This window comes from Cryptomeria japonica, chromosome 8, assembly GCF_030272615.1.
Source record: "Cryptomeria japonica chromosome 8, Sugi_1.0, whole genome shotgun sequence".
Classification (NCBI taxonomy): Eukaryota; Viridiplantae; Streptophyta; class Pinopsida; order Cupressales; family Cupressaceae; genus Cryptomeria; species Cryptomeria japonica.
Window position 1 is genome coordinate 561,661,823 of NC_081412.1, and position 21,549 is coordinate 561,683,371.

Here is a 21,549-nt window from a genome sequence, read left to right on the forward strand (position 1 = left end):
TCTTTTTGTGTTGAAATGAGGATATCAATACCTTGGGAAAAGATATTATTTACAAAAAAATTTCTCTATTTTTCAATTTTTTCACGTGTGAAACATAATCCTTAATGTTTGATGAAAAACTTACATTCATAAGAAATAAAACTTAAATATATTAATGAAATTAATTATATTAAAAATTATACTATTTGGAAAGCTTATAATAAGGAATAAATACTTTTAAAAAAATCTAAATGAATTCATTTGACCCCCCAAAAGCTAATGTAAAAGTGGTTTTTTATCAACATTTTGATAGGTATGAAGGAGACTCCATTGTAGGTATGATTTAGAAGTATAGGTTCTATCCTAGAAATTTTGATCTAAAAGCCTTTGATCTAACTCTCTTCAATTAATTACTTCAAATGGAACCTCTTAAAGCTTAAATCATTATATTTTCTAAAAAATATACGATTTCAACAAAATCAAGATGTACAAAAAAGTGTAACCCAATATTGTGGGATCACTCAGAATATCTATCTCAATCTTCTCTACACAATTCTACAACTCTCATTCATTGGATCTGTACTTGCCCACACACAAGAGAAAAAATTGGTTTTGTTATAAAGGGGCTTGCCTAAGTCAAAACCTACACAATAACAATGATGATGCAAAAAGAGAGCTTACCCTTGGTAAGTCAAGGTCAATCATAATTGAAATGTTGAAATGACAAGATTATACCTTAGGATTTATAATGGTGATACAATTCTCTTTAGACAATTCTTCCAAATGTTGATACAATAGCATGACAAAACATATCATTACCCATCATGAAATCATACTTAAAGATAGGTTGCTCTAGCTTGTTGCTCCTTGTACTCAAATTTGTTCTTGAATGGAAGAATTAGGACTCTTGATCATTATAACTTGGAATGAATTATCTATATAGGTTTATGAATGATAAAATAGGTATTTATATATGGTTCCCAAGGTATTTATGAATTTAGGCCGATTTCCAATGGTCAAATGAAATAATAAGATTGGATCTTAAATCATAGGAGTCAACACTTGCACATATTTAAATTTGGGCTCCTTTTGGAGGCACTAGGGTGTTGGGTACCCTATTCCACTTGTGCTAGGGTGTTAGGTTCCCTAGTCCATTCAAAAAGGGGATAGAGAAAGGTGGTTGCAGAGTATCAGGCCCTACGACATATGATCTGGTCACAATATTAGCGTATGTTGGTAGCATAATAGGATAAGGCCCAAATAGGCTTGAAATGACCTAAGAGAGGACACTAAATCAAGGGCCCAAATAGAGTGTAAAATTATAAAGGTATACAACTTACGTCACTATAATAGGCAATCGTAAGATGTTGGACCCCAAACACATACTTCAAAACTTAGGGTAGGGGGTAGATTAGGATATTAGCTATCAAGGGGAAAATCACATGTGATGCATTTTCCAGTCGTGATTAAATGATTGCATCCTCAATGGGCCTTAAGCATTATATTTTAGTCAAATATAGAGAGTTTTAGTGATTCTACAAGTTTATAGGAAAATATGCTAAAAAAGGGCAAAATGGTAGAAAACTAGGTGAATATGTCATGAATCAACAAATACACTAATAATTTGATGGATGGGTGGGGAAAAGGGTGAATTTTCCTAAAATGGGAAATTTTAAGAAATTGTGGTAGATGCACTTTGTGGATCATCAAATTTGCCTATGTAGAAAAGAAAAAGATAAAGGATGGGTAGATTTTTAATATTTGTACTAGAAAAGTTAACAATTTGTAGTGATATGTAGGAGAGGCTGGGACCAACTTAGCCACTTGAGAGAGGATATTATCTATTTTTAAATTGATGGAATAGTTCCAAGATGCATCTTGGGACATGTTATATGTTTGTGGGCTCTATTACATGGATCATATTCCTTCAATTTGAGTGCACAAAATGATGCTTATGACACTAGTAGAACATTGGAGGAGTGGTACTAGAACCTTCCACCTTTCCATAAGAGAGATGAAAATCACGTAGATGATACTTCAATTGTTGATGATAACACACTTTATATACATGAAGAGTCAAGAAGTTTATGTACTATTGATGTGTTTTTTTGAGAGAGGTGATTTGCCACACTTGTGGAGGAAGATAAATATGGATCATGTAAATAAATAGATAGTGTATGCTGGAAAATGTGGTTATCCAAATGAATCAATCAAGATCAGATGACCTAGATACCAATGAGACTCTTAGTGCAAGTATAAACTAATTTTAAACTAGTTTAACTTCCCAAGGGGTGTCCCATTGTTCTCTATCTCACAGGATCCCTAAAGCCAATGTTTTGCTCTCAGATCATTGAGCAAATGAATTAGGAATGACAACTCCAAGAACGCGTGATATTGTGATCTATATGCATAAATGCATTCTAAGATCTATATGATATGATGAAAACTATAATGCTTAAGCTAAGATTGAGATAGTGATATGATAAAGAGATTAACAAATTATCCTAACATGATATAATAGCATGAATATTCTATGATATGAAATGAAATGCTTCTAAATGTTATGATGATATTTTAATAAAGAGAGGTTAAAATGCTTAGTAATTTTAGACTATAATGTAGATGCATGAAACTTGGATATGGAGAATGGGGAATGAGAGCTCTATTTATAGGGAAAATAGGGCAATCAAGGGTTAAGATTGAATAATCTTAACAATGGTTAGGATTAAAAATTACTCAATCCATGTTTACAATTTTCACCAATGAAATGGTGACAATTGTCAACAAGAGGTGGCTTGAGAGGAGATGAAAGAGGGATTAAATGCCTGAGGATGCATGAAGGTTACCATAGGAGGTAAGGTTATGGTTAGGTTAGGGTCATCTAGTGGATAAAGTTTTTACCCAAGGGGTAAACTCTTGTGCAAGGGTTATCAGGATAACCAAGGTTAAAGTCATGGGTTCTTGATAAGACCCTTGGGTTAGATGAGAGTTAAGTTAGAGAGAAAGTCTCTAACCATGACGAGAAGGTTGAGTTAACCATTAATGGTTTGGAAGACTTTGGGGACAAATTTGTAAGAGTCCTTCCAAATTTGGGGGAACTCAACAAGTTAGCTTGTTGAAAAAATATAGCCTTAAATGCATTTAGAAGACTTTCCTCCAAATTTGAGAAGTGACTTCCTCAAATTTAGGGAAAGGACATGATTAGGAGTTTATTAGGCCAATTAAGATAGTTTAGAAGAATCTAGAAGGCTCTAGAAGAGGTTTAGGAGGCAAGTGGGAGATGTAGAAAAATGCAAGTGGGAGAAAAATAATTTTAATTAAAATAAAATGTTTTATTTCAACTAAAATAGATGCAACTTTCATAAATACAAGGGGGGATTTTTATAAATAAATTAGATTTATTTATATGCAAAGGTCAATTTAATTAAATGTAAATTTTATTAAAAGGAAGAAAGGGGAATTAATTAAATAAAGTGATTTATTTAATTAAAGGCTAGAAAAGGTTTAGGTGAATTTAATTAAATAAATTGAATAATTTATTTAATCAAATAGATGAAAATGAAGAAATTAATTAAATCCTATTAATTAAATAGGATTTAATTAATAGGAGGGATGGGGTTTAAAATAAATATTAAATATTTATTTAAGAAAGTGGTCAGATTTATACATCTACAGATAGTATCAAGCATGATACTAGCATGACAACTCTTGTTAGTGACATACTACTTATTGGCAAGATTGAGAGGTTCTTCTCCTTTGGACTGGAAGATTGTGTCATAAGAATAATAGATCATTAAAAGAGATTTGTGCATGGGGAGTGTACATGCTCACTCACTTGTAGATATATTTATATATGTACTATTCTATAAATGGGGGGCCAACATACACCATGTTATATTTTTATAGATTTGGGCATGTGAGAACATTGCATTATGATGGTCTATTGGAGACTGAGTGGCCCATGATGTAGATGATCCAATAATGTACAACTCGGATTGAGTGCTTAGATATTAAAAAGGCAGGTGTGATGGAGTACTTGCAGAGACTCCTAGATGAGGTCCAAGTTGGAGATATTAGATGGAGGCTTTATAGGAAGGATTAGGGATAAGGGGATGTATAAATGCAAAGATATATGCTCTCACCCTACTACTTGATTGACTATTATGATTATTTTATTGATATCTATCAACTAGAATTAAAGGCAAGATAGTTAAACATTATTCAAGATGTATCACACGGACCACATGTTATTACATGAGTAGCATAGGATGAGGGAGACTGGGGCCTACATATAGAGAGGTGGGAGGCAGGAGATTCGGGGTCATAGATTGATAGGAAGGACATAGAATAGGCATGGCAAGACCTAAACAAGATCATATGGGTTCCCATGTAGGTGTGGAAGGGGTAGGAATGATGACAATATATAGGACCTGACAAAGACAACATGTGCCAATATGATTCATAGTGTTGTTTGCCTAGCCAATAAGAATAATAACTAGAGCTAAATTCTTAACTCAAACATTAGTCATCCATTCTGAGTAGCTATCATCTCCATGACTAAAGTTCATTTACTTGTCAACCCAGGGACGTATTACTTGAAATGGGTCAGTATTGTATATGCACTAAGTTCTTGTGATAGTCATTCTACACTACTGCAACAACTAAGTCTATCTAAAATAAACAAGCGAAAATATGACAACTAAATGGCTACGAGAAATCTTAACATTTATAGAAGATTCTAACTAAATAACTATTAACTAAGTTTAGAGTTGACAAACAAGAATTAATCTATCTGCTTTGGCTGCAGGAATAGTCACAAGATCTGGTTGTAGGAATAGTCAGTTGCTAGAGCATCTATTGCAGCAAAAAGGAAACTTAATCTAACAAACACACATGAATACTCACCAAGTGGCCCCCCTTGGATGAGTGTATCCAGAATTCAAAATGATTCTATATACTCAGAATAACATAACTTTTATTTATTATTTCCAAAAGTTGATACAATACATGAGATAAGAGAAATGCTTTTAATTCTGGAAAACGTTGCCTAACCTCTGTGAAGATGTGCAGGTCTTTATTTATAATAAATTTATAAAAAACTTCAAACTACTTAGTTCATGCCCATGAAATTAGGCGAAAACATTTATTACTGCAAGGAGAAGAAGTTAATCCATAGAAAATGTGGAACTTTACTAAACCACAGCCAAGAATATAGCATGGCAGTGGTTACTATATTGATGCTTGCTAGAGATGACCATAAATGAATCTGGTATCGCCTCGCTATTCCTTTTCCAATTTACTCGCACACCATCTTCTCTACTATTTTAAATGTTCAATCACCCTTAAATGTCTCGAACTGTTTGCATGACGTGAATCTCCATCTAGCTTAAAATATCCGCTTATGCAACAACTTATTTACTACTGCATTAAAGGTTAGAACACACACACACACACACACACACACACACACACACACACACACACACATATATATATATATGTATCTATTTCCATTAATCACAACATTTATACATCCATGCATCATATTACCTATAATAATCCACATAGCTACAAGAATATTAAGTCAAAACAATATAGGGTTCAGCGGGTTTGGCTATCATTTAGAATGCACATAATCAAAACTCTGATACATCACATAACTTAAACATTGTCCCAATATGCAACTTAAAACATAGGAAAAAATTATCTATCATAGAAATAAAAGAGCTATTATTTTAGCTCATAATTTGCCCCCAAACTTAAGGTCTTGTTGGTCCTCTAGCAGGAGGAAAATTCCTTACTCGGGTACTGACTCGTAAATCACCTATGGTACCTTGTCTTGTGCCTCCCGTAGCTAGGTTCCAATAAAATCCTATCATCTTTTCTAGCCTAGCCCACCTAGTTTCCTCTGCGGCCTCATCATATGGTTTATCTGTAGCTCTGCATCCCATCAATGGTCACATAAGGATAGGTGGCTGAACTATCAAAGGTAGCCAATTATTACCTTTTGTCCTGCCCCAGTGGATATACTTGGGAGCTCTTTGTGTGGTTGCATGATAATTGGGAAATGAATGGGGTTCACCCTACTTTAGGTCCTCTGGAAGACTGTTCCAATGCTAAGCTTGAGAATCAACTGTAACTTGATTCTCAGTTCCAACCAAATTTTCATACTCCTGAAATACTTCCTCTCTCAATGGTAAAACTTGGCTTCTGACATTAGGTCTAGTCAACAACTTTTGCTAGTCATAGTACATATGTCGTGGGTTTTTAGCCTCAGTTCTGAGTGGTAGTGGGAAATCAAGCTCCAAGTTCCTATGCATTCTATATTATATTCCCATACTAATTTCAATTTGTATCCAGGACATCAATTCTTTTAACTGAATGTCACCAATATACAACAAGGGATTCCATTCATTGTTAGAAGAGACAACATAATTATGCAAATAAAACTCACATAGAAAATTTTGAACGGCTCTAGGAGAGCTCTAGTAAACACTATAAAACTCCTACAGAGTATTTAAAGAAGGGCTAAGATCCCTAACAATGCAATTAAGTTTAAAACATAGATACTGTTCCTTCAAATATAAAGCATAAACTCTCGATGGAGCCCTGCACTACATTAACTTGGGAACCATGTTTGCTATAGTATCTACTTTGGTTTGTAACTCAACAATTTGGTTATCCCTCTTTTCAATTTCTTTCTATTGCTTATCAATTATCCCCTGTAGCCTAGCCTTTTCTATTTCCCACTCTCTATAAAATGTGAGTGCAATGGATAAGCTAGTGAGACATGAACGGAGCCTGTGAGTAGTTACCTGAGGGCTCGAGATCTTATCACCCAGTTCTTCAAATTGCTCTGTTACTTGGGATAAATTTGACAATCTTTCGGCTTCATGTCCTTCATGTGGTTTACCCTCTTTCTGACTTTCGTGCCCTTATCCTGATGTTTCCACATAAATAATCTCACTCACATCTCTTGTTGCTTGAGTTCTTTGTTTAACCCGATGACTTCTTCTTAATGGCATTTCCTAAGTGGCTGTAGGAGATTCTGCTACAAGAAAATTCTCCTTCATTTTTCGCTTTTTAGCTGTAGGAGGAACCTGCACTTCTTGAGGCTGTTTCACAATTTCTTCATATGCATGGCCTTTTTCTTTTTCTTTACATTTCCTTCTATAAAATTTAGTCCCACTTTGAGTTTGAGTGGAGGACTACTCAACACTTGGCTCAAAAATTGTTCCTTCCACCTCAAGCAAAGCTTCTTCGACAATAGGATGTTCGGTTACTGCAGAAACCCTAGGAGATGAGGGTTCTCTGATATTTTCCTCTTGAACTGTAATTTCTCCTGCAGCAGGAACATTTTCTTCCCCAAATTGCTCGATATCCTTGAACTCTCCCCATGACATCTATGAGACATCTCTAAGAGACCGTTATACCAATCATTTGATTAATCCATGATGACTAATAGAACGGTTACTACCCCTCTGTGTTTCCTTTTCACTAATAGAAATAAGATGATACAAGACAATCAAAATATTCATCCTTTGGCCATGCCTCAGATGACTCAATAATTTAAAATGAACATAATGCAGATTGGAGTACCTACCATTGTTAGTGTAGGTTTTTATTTTTCCTTATGTTAGGGGGTATTTATTTTTCCTACACATATATTATTTAAGCTTGCTTAGGTTAATAGGAGTGGTTTATATGAAGACACGTGGCGAAATACTTCAGCTACATGTGTAACTCTCCACCTCACATGGGTAGTTGAGTTACACACCCTCTTTTGGCTTGTTGTGCCACCTCTCATAACCACTATTTTGTCATTTCCTAAGTGGGTTATGGGGTAGTTGGGTTTCACACCCTCTTTTGGTCTTATGTGCCAACTTTCTCAACTCCTTTTTTGTCTTCATGTAAGGAGGTTATGCCACATGTTTTGGCATTTACCAAGAAGGTAAAACCTCCCACTTTTTATGGGGAATAGGAGTTAATGCACCCCTTGGTGGTATATGCTTATATTTTTCTATATAATAAGCACTATACTCTCACCTTCACTAGTGAAGTTAGTGGAGTGATAGCTCGGTGAGAGTCTTCTCCAAATTCTCCTTTTTGTCTCTATTTCTCTCTCATATTGAAATTATCTTCATTCAGCTATTTTGATCTTCGATCATCCATTGTGTGAGGAGTTGCATGTGATCTACGACCGACATCAGATCTTGGCTCGATTCTTGCTTCTCGCAGAATCTCACATGGTATCAGAGCTTATTGTCTAGTATAGCTCATTGCTTCTTTTTTTGATTTACTTGAGGGATTTGAGACTTTTATATAGCTAATATTTTCCTTAAAAACTAAGTATGCTCTTCTCCTGCATTCTTGTGTGATCTGGAGAATCAGAACAGTTTAAAGGAAAATAGCTTCTACTTAAATCTGGTTTATATGTATGTGTTCTTGTAAGATCTGTGTGATTGAAGCTTTGTGGTAATATTGGAAGCTTAATAAGAATTTTCAGAGTGTCCATAAGGCTTGACAAAGTCAAAAGTGACTTTTACTTCACCAAAATCAGAGTAATTTTTTTTACTGGAGTTATTTTCATTGCAGCTTTGGTGTTCCAATTTTTGTTCACTTTCACAAAAAATGATTTCTGGGTTTTCTTCCTAGCATCAAAAAACTTCTGGGTTTTAGATGGTATTTCCATAAAATTAATAAAGTTTTCATAAATAAAGCTTGAATAGGGCCTAAGCCGTTTTTCTATCAGAGAAATTCAGCAACATTTCTTAAAAGTTGCACAACTTTTGCCTCGGGTGTCAGATTTTTGCAAACAAATACTTGACAGAAAGCTGGAAATGAGCACTCTCCATTATTGCAGGTGTAATTGAAATTTTTTTTCTTTGTCTATCAGATATTAAAGGTTGTATCAGCTGCTTTGTTTTCTCTTCAACTAGTCATATCTTTCTCCTCACAACTCTGTTTTTCAAAAACTAATAGTTGTTGGAAAGGTATTGAGATAAATTAAGCAGTTATAAGGCTAATTTGTTTTAGATCTTGTCTCAAATTATTTGTATTTAAAATCTCTATTGGTTTCTTAAAAGAATTGTAATCTGATAAAAAGCCTTGTAAATGCACTAATTATAAAGTGCCAACCTTGTAATATTTGGGGGGGTGACTTCTGAGACTAGTGAAAAGGGGGGGTGTCTCTTGTGCCTTCTTTCTTGCACTTTTTCTGATTCTTTACAATCTTCTTTTCTACTATCGTGGATGCATCTATAGTTCCACTTTTAACACCATATAATTATTTTGAATGGAAATCTAAGATGATAATATATCTGAAAAGACATGGATATCATCGTGTTACTATGGGACTTGAAATTGAACCTCAAGATGCTGCAGAAAAGACTAAATGGTTTAATAAATGTGATGAAGCTTTTGGTACTCTATGTATGTCAATCTCTCCAAACCTTCTTTTTCACATTGAATCTACCACTACACCAAATGTAGTGTGGACCACTTTGGAAAACCTCTTTGGTAAGCAGGATGAGCTAAGAGGTCATCAGTTAGAGAATGAACTCATAAGGTTGAATCCAACCAATTTTGATACTATACAAGACTTCTTCACTAAACTTAAGTCTGTAAGATTGTAGTTGGAATGATGTGGAACTATGAAAGATGATAAGCAACTGATCTTGAGTATTCTTTCTAAGCTTGGTCCTAACTATTCAATGTTTGTTTCTACATTCTATACTACAAAATGTGCCCTAGGTACCACATTCAAAATGCCTTCTCTTGATGAATTTGTTGTAGAACTCACTAGGGAGCAAGAAAAATTGGTTCAAATGGGTACAATAAAACCCTCTAAGTCGCGTGTCTTAGTTGTAAATCAAGGCACAAAAGAACAAAAAGGGTCTAGCAAGCAAGATAAAAAATAAAAGAACCAAGGAGAGAAGAAAAAAGATCAGAAATCTGCTACTTCAAAAGCAGATAATTAGACCTCTTCATCAAGAGGTGAACAACCTAAGAAGGAGAAGTTCAAATGTTCTTATTTTAAGAGGCCTGGTCATGATGAACATAAGTGTTTAAAGAAACAAATTGATCACCTTTCAAATCTTCTTGAAAAGAATAATATCAAGGTGCCCGATTCAGTCAAACAGAGTTCATCAGAAGGATCTTCTAAGGATACAGATAAGAGTAAAGGGAAAGGAAAGGGTAAGGCCCTATTTGTCGTTGCTTCACAACCCAATTCTTGGATAATTGACTTGGGTGCTTCGCACCACATGGCTTCTTCAAAAGATGATTTCACCTCTTTAGAGCCATGTTCTATGCCTTCCATACTAATGGGTGATGACACTCCTGTTGAAGTGCATGGGAGAGGGTCTGTTGATATGGGTGAAGGAACATTTAAGGATGTCCTTTGTGTTCCATCTTTATCAACTAATCTCCTATCTATTTATCAGATCACTCACACTAGTTCTAGCAAGCGAGTTGAGTTCACACCAGATACAGTGGTAATCAGTGAAATGCATAATGGGTCTACTATTGTTGTGGGAAAAGCAGATCATCAATCCAGATTATATCAATTTTTTCACTTTGTTCCTGAGTCTCCTTCGATAGTTTTACTCACTCATGTAGATGAGATTAGTTGTTTGTGGCATCAATGATTTGGCCACTTGAACTATCATTACTTGCAACAACTCAGTCAACAAGACATGGTTTCAGGGTTGCCTTCTATTTGATTTTCTGATGGAGTTTGCTAGGGATGTATTCTTGGTAAGCATCTTGAGGAGAAGTATGATAAAGGCAAAGCATGGAGAGCTCCACAGCTATTGGAGTTGGTACATAGTGACTTGGCAGGACCATTTCCACAACCATCTTTCAGCAGGGCTAGATATGTCTTAATATTTATTGATGACTTTTCCAGATTTACGTGGGTTTACTTTCTCAAACAAAAGTCTGAGGTATTTGAGAATTTTTGATAATTCAAAGCTATTGTAGAGAAACAATTTGGGAAGTTCATCAAGATTCTGCATACAGATAATGGGGATGAATATGTTAATAATTAGTTTGAACAATTTTGTGCTTCAGAAGGTATCAACATGCAGCACACAGTTCCATACAGTCCTCAGCAGAATGGTGTCACAGAATGGAAGAATAGGTCCTTGAAGGAGATGGAAAATTGTATGATTCACTCCAAGTCTTTGGCACCTCAGTATTGGGTAGAGGCCATCAATTGTGCATGTTACATCTAGAACTGAGTTCCTCATAAAGTTGTGAAGGGGGTAACTCCTTTTCAAGCTTGGGCCGGTCGGAAACCTATAGTTAAGCATTTCAGAGTGTTTGGTTCTCTTGCATGGGCCCACATTCCAGCAGAGAAACGCAAGGCTATGGATCCGTAGAGAAAACCTTGCATATTTGTTGGGTATCCAGATGATGTCAAAGGGTATAGACTTCTCCATCCCTCTACACATGAGTTGTTCATTGAGAGGAGTGTTAGTTTTGAGGAGAGTTCTTCTATTTCTTCTCATACCACTTCTCCATCCACTATCACATTGGAGAAATTGCATGATGATGACAGTTCTTCTGAGGATCTTAATCCTCCTAATCCTATTGAGGAGTCTTCTTCCTCCACTTCAGATGGTGATAGTGATGGTGAGGATTCACATTCTTCTCATAGTCATTCTTCAAAGGTTGATGATTCTCCCCTAGACTCTTCAGCTTCAGTGCCTCTTTGGGCTCGACAAACTTTTGAGTCAGTAGGAGATTGGCTTGGTGATCCATCAGATTCTAGAAGAACTAGGTCACAATTTCAGTAAGCTCCACATCTCTTCATTGCTTCAACTTCTGATCCATAGTCTTTTTGAGAAGCTATAGGTGTTCCTGAATGGGATGCTGCAATGCAAGAAGAGTTTAATTCCTTGGAAAGGAATCACACATGGGATTTAGTTCCTCTTCCTAAGGGAAGGAAACTTGTTCGATGCAAGTGGATCTATTGAACAAAATTTGCAACAGATGGATCAGTTGATAAGTATAAGGCTCGCTTGGTAGAAAAAGGCTTTTCCCAAGTTCCAGGGGTTGATTACTTTGAGACTTTTGCTCCAGTTGCTAAGATGAATTCCATCTGGCTTGTCCTTGCTATTTCTGCAACCCATCATTGGGAAGTTCATCAGATGGATGTCAAGAGTGCATTTCTTCATGGTGACCTTCAGGAGGAAATCTACATAGAGAAGCCACAAGGGTTTGTTCAAGATCCTTCACTTGTGTGTCGACTTCGAAAGTATCTCTATGGCCTCAAACAAGCTCCTTGAGCTTGGTATGCCAAGATGGACTCCTTCCTTCTGACTATTGGTTTTACTCGATGCCATTCTAATCCGAACGTCTACATTCTGTACTAGGATGATACTCTCACATTTCTAGTTCTCTATGTTGATGACTTGTTGACCACAGGGAGTCACTCATCCACCATCAAGGTAGTGAAAACTACTCTACATGATAGATTTCTAATGTTAGACTTGGGTCTTCTACATTACTTCTTGAGAATTGAGATTACTCAATCTTCTTCAGGCACCTTCCTTGGACAACCCAAGTATGCACTCGATATGCTCTCTAGATTTCGCATGGCTGACTGTAAGCCTACACCTACTCCTTTTTTGTCTGGGGTCAAACTTGAGGCTAAGTGCTCTTCACCCTTGGTTGATAGCACTTTATATCGCCAAATTGTTGGAAGCCTCATCTACTTGACTCATACAAGACCTGACATTTTATATGTGGTGGGCATGGTCTCTAGATTCATGTAGGAGCCACATGAGTTGCATTGGAAAGCAGCTAAGTAGATTCTCCACTACATTCAGGGTACTCACAATTATGGAATTTAGTATGTAGCAGGCATGGATATTGACTTGGTGGGATATACGGATTCAGATTGGGTGGGTGATTCTCAGGATCGCAAATCCACTTCAGGGTATTGCTTCTCACTTGGTTCTGGTCCAATAAGAAGCAGTTTGCAATTGCTCTTTCATCAACAAAGGCTGAGTATCGAGGGGCAGTTAATGCCACCACTGAGGCTATTTAGCTTTAGAATATTCTCACTGAGTTTGGTATTCTAGTTAGGAAGCCTACTATCATCTTTTGTGATAATCAAAGTGCTATACAGATCTCAAGAAATCCAGTTCATCACCAGAGGATGAAACACATTGAGATACATATGCACTATATTCGGGAGCTCATTTAGGAAGGCATCATTGATCTTAAGTAGTGTTCTACAACAGAGCAAACTACAGACATCTTCACCAAACCCTTCACCAAAAGAAAGTGCCTTCATTTGCTATCTCTGCTTGGGATACGACAGGTGTCTACTTCAGGAGGGACTTCTTAGTCCTCCTTTCTTTCTCTCCTTATTTAGGGGGGTCTATTCCTCTTATGGGGGGCTTCTTCTTTTGGGGGGGCTATCTATGTACATGGGTACCTAACATGGTTGCATTTGTCGGGACCCATATTTTCACCCACCTAAGCTACGCTTAAGGGGGGGTGTTAGTGTAGGTTTTTTATTTTTCTTTATGTTAGGGGGTATTTATTTTTCCTACACATATATTATTTAAGCTTGCTTAGGTTAATAGGAGTGGTTTATATGAGGACACGTGGCGAAATACTTCAGCTACATGTGTAACTCTCCACCTCACATGGGTAGTTGAGTTACACACCCTCTTTTGGCTTGTTGTGCCACCTCTCATAACCACTATTTTGTCATTTCCTAAGTGGGTTATGGGGTAGTTGGGTTTCACACCCTCTTTTGGCCTTATGTGCCAACTTTCTCAATTCCTTTTTTGTCTTCATGTAAGGAGGTTATGCCACATGTTCTGGCATTTACCAAGAAGGTAAAACCTCCTACTTTTTATGGGGAATAGGAGTTAATGCACCCCTTGGATGTATATGCTTATATTTTTCTATATAATAAGCACTATACTCTCACCTTCACTAGTGAAGTTAGTGGAGTGATAGCTCGGTGAGAGTCTTCTCCAAATTCTCCTCTTTGTCTCTATTTCTCTCTCATATTGAAATTATCTTCATTCAGCTATTTTGATCTTCGATCATCCGTTGTGTGAGGAGTTGCATGTGATCTACGACCGACATCAGATCTTGGCTCGATTCTTGCTTCTTGTAGAATCTCACAACCATCACATGTTATATATTTCATTATATGAAATGCAACCTACGACCATTCACCTGGAAGAGACATTTGTTTAGTTCCTTGCTTGTCCACGCTCAGAGGTCCATCAACTAGGTGAGTAAACTCTTCCCTTTCACTTCTTGCATCTTTTGCCTCAGGAAATAGTTCTCCATCTTGTGGCAACCCAGTGACTTTGGATATTCTCTTCTCTATGGCTATGACCTGTAACCCTTTGACAAAAGCCTCCCCTTCACTGAATGTGCGCATAAATTCCTGTGCAATCTCCTCATTAAAATCTATCAATTTCAAAATATAATCTATCCACCCATAGGTCCGAAAATAGTATTCACATTGGTTGTCCTACAACAAAGTGTCATGAACCATAGGCTCATGACGAATAGGGGCACCTCTCATGGCTAACTTGACATTCAAAAAAAATCACCACAGCAAAATGAAAGACTGAAATATCCCGCGAGGTTTGAAAATTCATGCCCTGTAACTTTTTATTTATTCTTCAGTACCTTTTATCAACAATGGCGGCAGGAAAGGTACACTCACTTGTGTTGTAGGCTTTCTCATTCAAAAAATGATGTCAAGAAAATTAAAACACATCATGGACAAGGACACATAATTACGCAATCGTAAATAGAACAATAAAACACCCCCCCCCCCCAACTTAAGATGACACATGTCCACACATGTGAAAAATGATAGAGGGAAGGGTATGTGGATTATGCGAATCATATCAGGTAATAATTATAATGAAAGAATAAATGCATAATTAAAAGAAAAATAAATAATACACATACCTGTAGTCATACTAATTAATGTTGCAATAAAACGATTACCTATTCACAATATGAGATGAGGTGACATGAAGTGGATGATGTGACATAAATAGAAATGAAATGAGATGAGGTGGGTGAGAAAATTATTAGCGGAGAACAATATTTCCATAAAGTATGGAAATGGTTATTATGAATGCATGCAAGAGGAATTTTAAGACGCAGGACCAAGAAGGCCCCCTGCAGAGGCTGTAGGAACTGTGCCAAGAAGGCTCACTATAGAGGTTGCAGGAACTATGCCAAGAAGGCTCCCTGCAAAGGCTGCAGGAACTCTTCTTTTGTTGCAGGCTTATGATAAAGGTGTAGTCAATGACCATTGACCAAAAGTTTGAATCCGACTAGGTCTATTGCTCCCACCTAAACTGCTCCATTTTGAAAAACTTCATCAATCTCATATGGGCCCAACCAATGTGTATGTAGCTTCCCCATTGTATCCTTATATCTGGAATCATATAACAATGTCCAATCTCTAGATTTAAATTTTCTCTCCTTGATATATTTATCATGCCATTTAGCTCGTTGATGTTGAATAATTTATGTAGTCTTGACAGCCATTTTTCTCAGCTCATCTAGAGCATTCAATTGCATGATGCGGTCTTTTTGTGCTTCTGAGAGAGTCATATTCAATTGCAGAGCTATCCTAAGAGTGTTATGCTCAAACTCAATAGGCATCATGGCTATTTTTCCATACACCATATTAAAAGGTGTAAAACCAATTGTTTTCTTCTATGTTATTCGGTATGCCCAAATGGCTTCAGCAAGTCTATTTGACCAATCTTTCTTATGAAGAGCTACTGTCTTGGTAAGAATAGCTTCTAAATCCCTATTTGTAACCTCTACCTGACCATTTGCCTGAGGATGGTATGGAGTAGACTTCCTGTGTCTAATATTATATTCATTAACTAATGTTGCAATTAATGTGGAAGTAAATTGTGGTCCTTGATCTGAAACAGTCTCTCTTGGTACTCCATATCTGGTAAATATTTCCTCATAGAGAAATTCAGCTACCTTATTATCTCTTGCATGTGTCATTGCTCTTGCTTGCACCCATTTTATAACATAATCAATGCATACTAGAATATAGGATTTCCCATTGGAAGGAGGATCAATTGGTCCAACAAAATCCAATCCCCATTTTTCAAAAGGTGAAACCAATATTTCGCGATACAATGGCATTTCATCAGATTTGGTAGGTGATGCAAAGATTCTTGGAGTTGCTCTCAGTCACCTAGTTGTCCTTCTTGTTCTCTCCAACCTTCTAACTCCTCAAGCCCATCCAATGGTAATTGGCAAGGGTTCTACTAGTTGTACATCCAAGGCCTAATTCCACTTTGGCTTGCCTCCAAGGTATAGCCACAAATGTTTTACAACAACGCTTCCTATTAAGGATTCTACCTCAATCCCTATCACAGCTTCCGAACGCTCCAACAACCTATGCAAAGGATCTTCAATCACAAACTTGTTCCATGAGTGTAAATGAAGTTGACATAGTGTCTTTGGTGTCTTCTAAGGGTTTGATCACCTTTAAACCCATTGTCAAGCCTTCTCAAGCTCACTTTGTCTATACCGGGCTCCAAACAAACCTAATTCAATTAGGCCTCCTTTTATTGTTTTCAGTACTTAAGTTCACATCTACCCACACAAGGCCCTAAAAAAATTATATTTATGAGTACCCTTTTCCTATTTACATGTAATATTGCATAATGGCATCTGGGTTCTCCGTACACATGGGGTTTCTAGAACTGTCCTATTTTAAAGGGTTTTAGGGCTACCCAAGTGACTTACAAACTTGGTCGTATAAAGCTTCACCAGTCAAAACCTCTACACAAAATAATCATGTATTATTAAAGGGAATTAAATGGGGTCTCCAAACATGTATCAACTTTTTCTCTACCAATACATGTGTGCTTTGAAAACGCACATCTTCTATTGTTCTAGTCTCACCAACTCCTAGCTATGAGCCTAGGGTATCATTGTAAAATAACCAAAAAGGTTTGAAAAGACAAAATACCTACACTAAACATATTTACATACCCTAACCTTGAATTCCACTATATTTCAATTGGTTCCATCAGTGGGTGCTTAGGTTAGAGCCATTTATTGCTTAAACCCTAGTCTACAAGGGTTTTGTACCTAGTTCACAGAGAATGGTTTGAAACTTTGCAACTAGACCCAATCAAACCTTGAAATCTACCTTCATGGAAAGTAGATTCACTAGTCCTTCATGCCCCATGGGTAGGTTCCTCTGACAAGTCCGTATTGGACCGTACAACATAGCAAAAAATAAGAAAACAATGAAAGTGGTGTAAAAACAAGGTTTTTCCTTACAAACAAAACTTTCTTTGCATTCCAAACTCTTCCAACCTATAAAATAATGTTGTCTTTGGATTTTAACATCATGATTCGGTTGGTTAGAACCAACTTCTTCATTGCCACAACATAAAGTGCAACTTTTTACAATGTTGCAAATGTTGCTTAGCATTTTACATCTTTTGATCCTTAGGATGCAACCTTGCACTCAAGTGTATTCCAAGGCTCCAAAGGCCCCCTATGCATTCTAGGAGACCTAAAACAATGAATTACACCCTTATTTCATGATGACTCTATTTTTAGAGTAGTGCACTTGTGAACAGCATCAACATTACATCTTTCTAGGATACCAACATCCTGAACACAACAAAAGCTTGGACAACTCAACCATGACTTCATTAAGTCCCAAATGGTTGGTCCACTTATTACAACATGAAAGACAATATAAAAGACTTAATAACAAACCAAATTTTACATGGAGTGATAGGTTCCCTGCATCATACTCCCTTGGGACAAAGAACTCAAGTCCCTTGAGTTAAGAGGTCTACAATTTCCACACCATGTTGGAGTATATCTGATTCTGACATCCACATAGCATCTGATTCAGGTAGCCCTGCCCACTTCAAAAGATCATTCTTGTGTACTCCTTTCCTTGTCTTCTTTATTACCTTGGTGTCCAAGATACTTTCCAACTTGATTGGTTGGCTTGGTGGCAAATATCTCACCCAATCTTTAGTACCCTATGATGAAGTGTCCAACTCATGTGTTTGTGATTCTCCCTTGTATGGATAGAGATAACATACATTAAAGATAGGAGAAATACCCAAGGTGGGAGGGAGTTAAACTTCATATGCATTCTGACCATATTTATGCACCACCTTGAGAGGCCCAATCTTCTTCATCAATAGCTTAGTAGGCTACCCTTTTGGAAGTCTCTCTTTCCTTAGGTATGCTAGGACCAAATCTCCAATCTTAAATTGCACATTCCTTCTTGTTTTATCATCATCCATCTTATACTGCTCAGACTTTTGTTGTAAGATGTGTCTTACCTTCATGCACTTCTTTGATTCTTTCTACAAAATTCTCACCTTGTGCACTCTTAGGAGTCATAGAACTGAGATCCCTAAGCTCTAGTATGCCCCTAAGATGAAAACCATACACTATTTCAAAGGGAATTTTACCTGTACTTTGGTTAACTGAGTCATTGTATGCATATTCTACCTGGCCAATTACCAAATCCCAAGTCTACCCATGCTGTTTGGTGAGGCATCTTAGTAGATTACCCAAGGATCTGTTTGCTACCTCTATTTGACCATCTGATTGAGGATGGTAGGTAGATGAAAAAGAGAATTTTGTGCCCAAATTTCTCCAAAGTGTTCTCCAAAAGTGGATTAAGAACTTTACATCTCTATCACTGACTATGTTGATTGGAAGGCCATGAATTCTAACTATCTCTTTGAAGAAGAGTCCTGCAATGTAGGTGGCATCATTGGTGCTTTTGCAAGGTATAAAATGTGTCATCTTGTTGAACCTATCAACCACTACATACACATTGTCAAATCCCCTCGAAGTTCTTGGTAATCCTAACACAGAATCCATGCTTAAACATTCCCAAGGCCTCTAAGGTATGACCAAAGGTTTGTACAAACCTGCATTACTTGACGAACCTTTTTCTCTTTGGAAAATTGCATGTTGTTCTACAAACCTTCTCACTTATGATTGCAACTTGGGCCAATGGTAAAACCTACTAACCTGCTCCATTGTTTTATCTATGCTAAAATGACCTCCTAGACCTCCTTGATGCTTTTCTTGAATAATGTTTTGTATCATATAACATTGGGGAATGCAAAGAAGGTGTCCCTTGAACAACAAACCCTCTTGTATCATATACTTGAAATAAGAAACATGTGAGGTGTTAGAAAAATCAGAGCAAACAACATATATCTCAGCAAAGTCTTTATCATCCTTGTAGAGGTCTTTTAACTCATTAAATCCCACACTTTGCAATTGTATCTCCTACATAGTCATGACTCTCCTACTTAATGCATCAGCTACCTTGTTTGTAGTGCCCATTTTGTGCTTGATAGTGAAGGTGTAGGATTGTAAGTATTCAGCCCACTTTAGGTGTCTTTGATTCAATTTCTCTTACCCATTAAGGAAACTAAGGGCATGGTTGTCAATATAAACTACAAACTCTTTGGGTAACAAGTAATGACGCCACTTCTTCAATTCTTGCACCATGGCATACAAATCCAAATCATATGTGGAGTATCTTTGCTTGGCTTCATTGAATTTATCTAAAAAGAATGCTATAGGATGATCTTCTTGACTCAAAATGGCCCCTATTTCCCTTTGGCTAGCATCACACTCTATTGTAAACAACTGAGTGAAATCAGGCAATCTAAGGGTTGGCAACTCTTCTATCTTAGCTTTCAACAATTCAAATCCCTTATTGGCTTCCTCTATCCACTTAAATTGACATTTAATCCCTCCTTTAATGGTGTTAAGGATAGGAGCACAAACATGGCTAAATTTTCTCACAAACTTCCTATAAAAAGATGCCATTCCATGAAAATTTCTAACATCACTTATGCTCCTAGGTGTATCCAATTAAGTATTGCCTCTGCTTTACTTGGATCCATCTTTAAACAACCTTGTGAAATGACAAAACCAAGTTAAACTAACTCTGTTTTCAAGAACTCACATTTTTCAAGGTTGATTTTGAGTTGAGCCTCCTTCAACTTCTTCAAGACCATCTCCACATGCTTAAGGTGTTCCTCCTTGGACCTACTAAAGACTAAAATTTCATCAAGATACACAATAACAAACTTGCCAATAAACTCAACTAAGACTTCATTAATGAGCCTTTGAAAGTTACTAGGTGCATTGGTGAGGCCAAAAGGCATCACCAACCACTCATATAGGCCTACATTGGTTCTAAATGTTGTCTTCCATTTATCACCAGGATTGATTCTTATCTGATGATAACCATATTTCAAGTCCACCTTTGGGAAGTAGCATGCTCCACCTAGATTGTCTAATAGGTCCTCTATCCTTGGCATGGGAAACCAATATCTTATGGTGATCTTATTAATTGCTCTTGAGTCAGTGTACATCCTCCATTTTCCTCCTTTTTTAGGCACTAGAATAGTGGGAACAACACAAGGACTCAAACTCCTTTTTAATAAACCCTTTGTCTAAGAGTTCTTGCACTTGTTTGGCAATCTCCTCATTTTGGCTAGGTGTCATTTTATAAGAAGCTATGTTATGCAGATTTGCCCCTAGTATCAAGTCTATTTGGTGATTAACATCCCTCATTGGAGGAAAATAATTAGGCATATCATCTCCTATAACATCTGCATATTACTTTAATAAACCTTTCACTTCTTGAGGCACTTCACTCATTGGATCTGCCTTAGCTTCATTTTAGGCTTTAGCATTATAGCATAGCCCTGATTACCTTCTTGTTTTAACACTTTAAGGAACTCTTTGCCACTCAACAACATAACAGTTGACCCTACTTGTTTTTCCTCCTTTGGATCAAGTAATGGATCCATTTGATACTTCTTACCATTCTTGGTGATGAGATAACTATTCTTTTCTCCATCATGACAGGCTTTCACATCATATTGCCATGGACGGCCCAAGAGAAGATGACGGGCATCCATAGGCAATATGTCACATAGAAGTTTGTCTTTGTATTCACCAATTTCAAATTCCACCCATGCTTGTTCATCAACTAAGACATGTTGACCCTGGTTGAGCCATGATACCTTATAGGGAGTGAGATGAGGCAATCTTTTTAGTTTGAGCTTATCCACCATTTCAACTAAGACAATATTCTTTGTGGAACCTAAATCCACAATCACCTTACATATTTTGCCATGTGACTTACATGTGGTCCTAAATAGACTTTTCCTCTATGGTGGCTCTTGAGCTTGGGGTATCTTTGACATTGTTCTTCTCATCATCAAATTTTCCCCATCTGTCAGTGGCCCTGCCTTGCTGATTGGAGAGGTCACAATTTGAGTATCCTCCTCTTGCACTAATTGAGTCCTTCTCTCACTCATGTATGAACTTGATGAACTTGAGGCTTTTCCCAGGAACCTGCTCATGGTATGTCCAAGTTGGTTACAATGGTAACACCTACCGATGAAGACTGTATTTCCTCTCCCTGAGCTTCCAAACCTGCCTCTAAAATTGCTTCTCCCTCTAAAGGATCCTCTATATGTCCCTCTTTGAGAGTCCCCACTTCCTTCTTGG